The sequence below is a fragment of the Myotis yumanensis genome, unplaced genomic scaffold (genome assembly GCF_028538775.1).
Source record: "Myotis yumanensis isolate MYYU_CA2020_CCGP unplaced genomic scaffold, mMyoYum1.0.hap1 SCAF_1, whole genome shotgun sequence".
Lineage (NCBI taxonomy): Eukaryota > Metazoa > Chordata > Mammalia > Chiroptera > Vespertilionidae > Myotis > Myotis yumanensis.
Window position 1 is genome coordinate 62,384,610 of NW_027223752.1, and position 6,367 is coordinate 62,390,976.

Consider the following 6,367-nt stretch of genomic DNA (forward strand, 5'->3'; position numbering starts at 1 on the left):
TTGGATTCCGGTCAAGGTCATGTACCTTGGTTGCAGGCACATCCCTAGTAGGGGGTGTGCAGGAGGCAGCTGATCGATGTTTCTCTCTCATCGATGTTTCTAACTCTCTATCCCTCTCCTTTCCTCTCTGTAAAAAATCAATAAATTATATTTTAAAAAATTAACTCAAAATGGATTGAAGACTCAAATGTAAGGCCTGAAATCATAAAACTTCTAAAAGAAAACAGGCAGTAAACTCTTTGACACAGCTCTTAGCAATATCTTTTTGCATATGTCTCCTTGGGGAAGGCAACAATAAAAGTAAACAAATGGGACTACATCAAACTAAAAAGCTTCAGCACAATGAAAGAAATCACCAAAATGAAAAGACAACATACTGAGTGGGAGAAGATATTTGCAAATGATATATCCAATAAAGGGTTAATACCCAAAATATATAAAGAACTCATACAACTCAACATCAAGGAAACAATCATTTAAAATTGGCAGAAGCAATGAATAAACACTTCTCTAAAGGCATAGAGATGCGGGAGTGCACCGAGTATGCGGGAGCAGCTTTTTGGTTCCTTGCTCCTCGACATGGCTTTCAACTTTGGGGCTCCCTCAGGCACCTCGGGCACTGCTGCAGCCACCACAGCTCCCATGGGTGGGTTTGGATGATTTCTGCGCATGGGCCACAAAGTTTCAATCGCACTGTACGTGCATGCCCGCATGTGGTATTTTGTGGAAGAGCCACACTCAAGGGGCCAGAGAGCCACATGTGGCTCGCAAGCCTCAGTTTGCCGACCACTGGGCTAGAGGTTTTAGTTTTCAAAAAAAAAAAATAAACGAATATTTGAAGCCAACAACAGCAATTGGTGGAATCATTGCATAAAGTTCTGGGAGGAAACCAGACCCTTACAGTAAATGTAGGGAGTATTAAACATTGCCAGATGATCAGACAGAAGTTGTCATTTATGGTATTGAGCATTCTCCAAATGGTACTTCAAGAAGAGTTCCACCCGGTGAGGTTGAGACGGCCCCCGGGAGGTTGAGACGGCTCCCGTGAGGCTGGGACGGCCCCTGTGAGGCTGCGACGACCCCGGTGAGGTTGAAACGGCCCCGGTGAGGCTGAAACGGCCCTGGTGAGGTTGGGACAGCCCCGGTGATGTTGGGACGGCCCCAGTGAGGTTGAAACGGCCCCGGTGAGGCTGAAACGGCCCCGGTGAGTTTGAGAAGGCCCTGGTGAGGTTTAAACGGCCCCGGCGAGGTTGAGAAGGCCCTGGTGAGGTTGAGACGGCCCCTGTGAGGCTGGGATGGCCCCTGTGAGGTTGAAATGGCCCCGGTGAGGTTGGGACGGCCCCGGTGAGGTTGAAACGGCCCCAGTGAGGTTGAGAAGGCCCCAGTGAGGTTGAAACGGCCCCGGTGAGGTTGAGAAGGCCCTGGTGAGGTTGAAACGGCCCCAGTGAGGTTGAAACGGCCCCGATGAGGCTGAGACGGCCCCGGTGAGGTTGAGACGGCCCCTTTGAGGCTGAAACGGCCCCTGTGAGGCTGGGACAGCCCCTATGAGGTTGAAACGGCCCCTTTGAGGTTGAAACGGCCCCGGTGAGATTGGGACGGCCCCGGTGAGGCTGAAACAGCCCTGGTGAGGTTGAGAAGGCCCTGGTGAGGTTGAAACGGCCCCGGTGAGGTTGAGAAGGCCCTGGTGAGGTTGAAACGGCCCCGGTGAGGTTGAAACGGCCCCAATGAGGCTGAGACGGCCCCGGTGAGGTTGAGACGGCCCCTTTGAGGCTGCGATGGCCCCTGTGAGGTTGAAACGGCCCCGGTGAGGTTGAAACGGCCCCTGTGAGGCTGAGACGGCCCCGGTGGGGTTGAAACGGCCCCGGTGAGGTTGAGAAGGCCCCAGTGAGGTTGAAACGGCCCCGGTGAGGTTGAAACGGCCCCGGTGAGGTTCAGACGGCCCGGTGAGGCTAAAACGGCCCCTGTGAGGTTGAGACGGCCCCTGTGAGGTTGAGACGGCCCCTGTGAGGCTGCGACGGCCCCTGGGAAGCCGAGAAAAATACCACATGATCTCACTCATTTATGGATAATAAAGACCAATATAAACTGATGAACAAAAATAGATACCGAGGCAGAGCAGCATTGAACAGACTGTCAAACTACAGTGGGAAGCCTGGGGAGGGTTGGGGTGGGGGTAAGAGATCAACCGAAGGACTTGTATGCATGCATATAAGAATAACCAATGGACACAAGACACTGGGGGGTAGGGGAGGCTGGGGGAATGTCAAGGGGCGGGGGGGAGGAGACATGTGTAATACTCTTTGTAATACTTTAAGAAATAAAACAAAATTTTTAAAAAAAAGAAGAGTTCCAGCTACAACACTATATGCCCATTTTGAACAAAGCGACATAAAAACACAGCTGCAGCAACTTGGTGTAACCCTCTCTCTGACTAGAACAGAACTTTCCCCTGCACAGTTCAAACAGCTTTTACAGAACCCCCCTGCTGGTGTTGATCCTATCATCTGGGAACAAGCCAAGGTGGATAACCCTGAATCTGAAAAGTTAATTCCTGTACCAATGGTGGGTTTCAAAGAACTTCTTTGAAGACTGAAGGTTCAAGATCAGATGACTAAGCAGCATCAGACCAGATTAGATATTATATTTGAAGATATTGGTGAATAACAGAAGAATCAAACTACAACTATGGCCAAAAAAGCACGATACAAGAGGAAACTCCTGGACCTTTCCCATAGGACCTTACAGGTCCTGATCAAACAGGAAACTCAGAGGAAGAGTGGGTACGCCATCCAAGCTGATGAAGAGTAGTTGCGAGTTCAGCTACATACAATTCAGTGTGAACTAAATGCACCTACTCAGTTTAAGGGCCGACTAACTGAACTGATGTCCCAAATCGGATGCAGAATCATTTTGGAGCAGTCAAATCTGAGGAAAGATATTACATAGATGCAGATCTGTTACGAGAAATCAAGCAGCATTTGAAACAAGAAGGCCTTAGCCACTTGATTAGCATCATAAAAGATGATCTAGAAGATATAAAGTTAGTAGAACATGGATTGAATGAAACCATCTGCATCAGAGGTGGTGTATTTAGTTGACAGATCACAAACTTGCGTTAAAGGTCGTGAACTATATCTTTTTGCTACATCAGGCCTTCCCTAAGGATGAAACTGACCACATGGAGGACAGTGAAAGAAAATCCTCTGCTGGCTTGGTTTTTGAGAAGGTTACTGACAAATTATTGTTCTTCAGATTTGAAATAAGTCACTTCACAGCTCTTCAAAGACAGCCTTTGGAAGATTTACTTAAAGCTGTTACTTTGAGAAGTACAGTACATAATTACCAAAAATGTACTATTGTACATTTTTACAACAGCATTTTTCTTTAAAATAATCAGTGTTTAATGATTGTTCTCCATTGAGCCAGTACTCTGCTTTCCATAGCAAGTAAATATGCAATATCTACTTTGCACATAAAATGTATGACTACTTGACTGTTGGAGATTTGTACTTCAGAATATAAATGTACATCAGTTTTTATATTTGTGAATTCATCTATGGGAGGAGTAAAGAAAATCCGAGAGTATTTAATGATTAATGTGATTTTCCTTTTATATTATTTTGCTTAATTGAAATTTACAGAACACCTATGCAATTAGGATATAACAAAATTACATTTTATCATTTTTGCAACTTTTTGTTTTTTTAAACACTTTTATTTCTAAAAAAGATGAAAACAAATTCTTGATTGTAAAAAAAAAAATAAAACATAGAGATGCTCAACAACGCTAATCATCAGAGAAATGCAAATCAAAACCACAATGAGATATCACCATACCTGTCAGAATGGCTAGTATCAAAAAGTCAACAAGTAAGTGGTGGCAAGGGTGTTGAGAAAAGGGATTGTATATTAGTGCAGCCTCTATGGAAAACAGTATGGAGTTTCCTCAAAAAATTAAAAATAGAACTGCCATATGACACAGCAATTCCACTTCAGGGTAGTTATTTGAAGAAATCCAAACACTAATATGAAAAGATCCATGCACCCCTGTGTTCATTGCAGCATTACTTATAATATTCAAGATATGAAAGCAACTTAGTTGTCCATCAGTAGATAAATAGATAAAGATGTGATTGGTTATACATATACAATAGAATATTACTCAGCAATAAAAAAGAATGAAATCTTGCCATTTGCAACAACGTGGATAGACCTACAGGATATTATGCTAAGTGAATAAGTCAGAGAAAGACAAATAACTTATGATGTCACTTATATGTGGAATCTAAAAAAAAAGACTCAGAAACAAAGAACAAATTGATGATTGTGGGGGTGGGAGGGCAGGGAGGATAAGCAGAAAAGGTGAAGAGGAATAAGAGGTACAAACTTCGTTATAAAATAATAAGCCATGGAGATGTAGTGAACACCACAGGAAATACAGTCAATAATATTTAATAACTTTGTATGGTGACAGATGGTAACTAGTTTAGTGTGGTGATCACATCATAAAGTATATAAATGTTGAATTACCATGTTGTGCACCTGAAATATTGTATGCCAGCCACATATTTTTTTTTACTAAAGTGCTCAGATTTTTTGTACTTTGAGAGGCAATCTACTTCATTTCAACATGTCTGAAAGTTACATTTTTCTTTAAGTCAAAAGCATAAACTTATTTTTCCTTTCGGGAAAATGTACAGAGAGAACTAACGGCGTTCACCCAGTCCCTGACCACTTCCCCAAGTCTTTTTGGCCTTTAATGCCCAAGTTCTCTGTACCTCAGTTTCCTCACGGGAGGTTGTGATGTTAACATGAGCGAATCAGAAAGTTACCAGCTGTTCTCAGAATTTCAAAATGGGAAGAAATTGGAATTTATTTTAAGACATTTGGGAAAGCAGTTGTTGACTGTTTCTACATTTGTGCTGCAACAAACGCAGCCAAACCCCCTCAGAAAAAGGTTCTTCTTCACTCAGATGACTGAGCAACACGGCCAGTAGCAGTTTTTTTAAAAACCCAACTGTCTTTTCTTAATGTATTTATTTATTTATTGGATAGTTCCATTAGAATTCTAAATATTGAGGGCAAAATGCTAAAAGGCATTGTTCTAATCAGGACAGTTGTAAAGCTACTTAGTTGAAATTCCAATTTCATGGTTCTGTCATCTGCATCTTTATTTGCACACTTTTCTGTATGAGAACCCCACTGGCAATGTTTGTGACAATTTGAGCATCAAATAAATCATGATATTAAAGGATAGAACCTGTTGAATAAAGTAAAAACAAAAACAAAAAACAAAAAACGACTTCATGCTGAACAACCAAGTGAAGAAGAAAAAGCCATTTCTCCAAGGAGACCTGGTGCCTTTGAGCAGCAGATGGTACTAACATGCTGAATTGCATTTTAAGTTTTTACATCTGTATTCATCAGACTTTAAAATTTATTTTGTTAGCAAGACTAGGCTTAATGGAATGAATGGAACAGCTTTTTGTCCTTTGGTGTTCTATCATTTTTATTACTTGAAATGTTGATAATAGGAAATCAACTATTTTCAAGGTTTTCAAAATATATTAGCATGTAATTTAATATGTATTTTGAAGCTTTCATTTAAAGCATAAATAGTGTTTTCTTCCTTCTCACACTCTATTGAAGACATTACAATTCAATAATCAACAGTAACATTAGAAAACTGAGCGGTGTCAGTGTGGAATTTCCAGATTTTTTAAAAAATATATTTGTATTGATTTCTTACAGAGAGGAAGAGAGAGGGATAAAGAGCCAGAAACATCGATGAGAGAGGAACATCAATCAACTGCCTCCTGCACACCCCCGCACTGGGGACGTGCCCGCAACCAAGGTACATGCCCCTGACCGCATTCGAACCTGGGACCCTTGAGTTCGCAGGCCGATGCTCTATCCACTGAGCCAAACCAGTCAGGGCATGGAATTTCCAGATTTAATGGCAATGGGAACAAACTGAAAGTAGGACCCAGCAGAGCTGAGGGAACTTCAGCCCACTTCAGGCAATAAAGAGACTCTTTAAAAAAAAAAAAGGAAGTAAAGCTTTTATCTTACAAAACTATGGCGTAATAACAAGATCAGAAGCAGTAAAGGCGCAAAGGAGAGAGCAGTCCCTGGAAACTGGCTGGGGATTAGAGTGAAGCACTGCTGGGGGCTGTTTATAAGCACTGGGGCCAGTTTCCCACCCCCAAATGCTTAACTCTCACTTGTTTCCCAGTGGAATGAGGCACAATGACAGCTTCCTGAAGAGAGAGTCTGGCAAGAGAGCCTCCCAGAGTGAGACCTGAAACCTCAGAAGCATCAGGGCTGGAGATCACGATACCATAGAAATGCCCATGCAGAGACAGGC

General features: G+C 42.6%; 1 pseudogene; it reads left to right on the forward strand.

The window, feature by feature from the left end:
* The first annotated feature begins 758 nt into the window (after positions 1–758).
* On the forward strand, positions 759–3,098 carry LOC139002897 (nuclear pore complex protein Nup54 pseudogene; annotated as a pseudogene).
* The last annotated feature ends 3,269 nt before the right edge of the window (positions 3,099–6,367 follow it).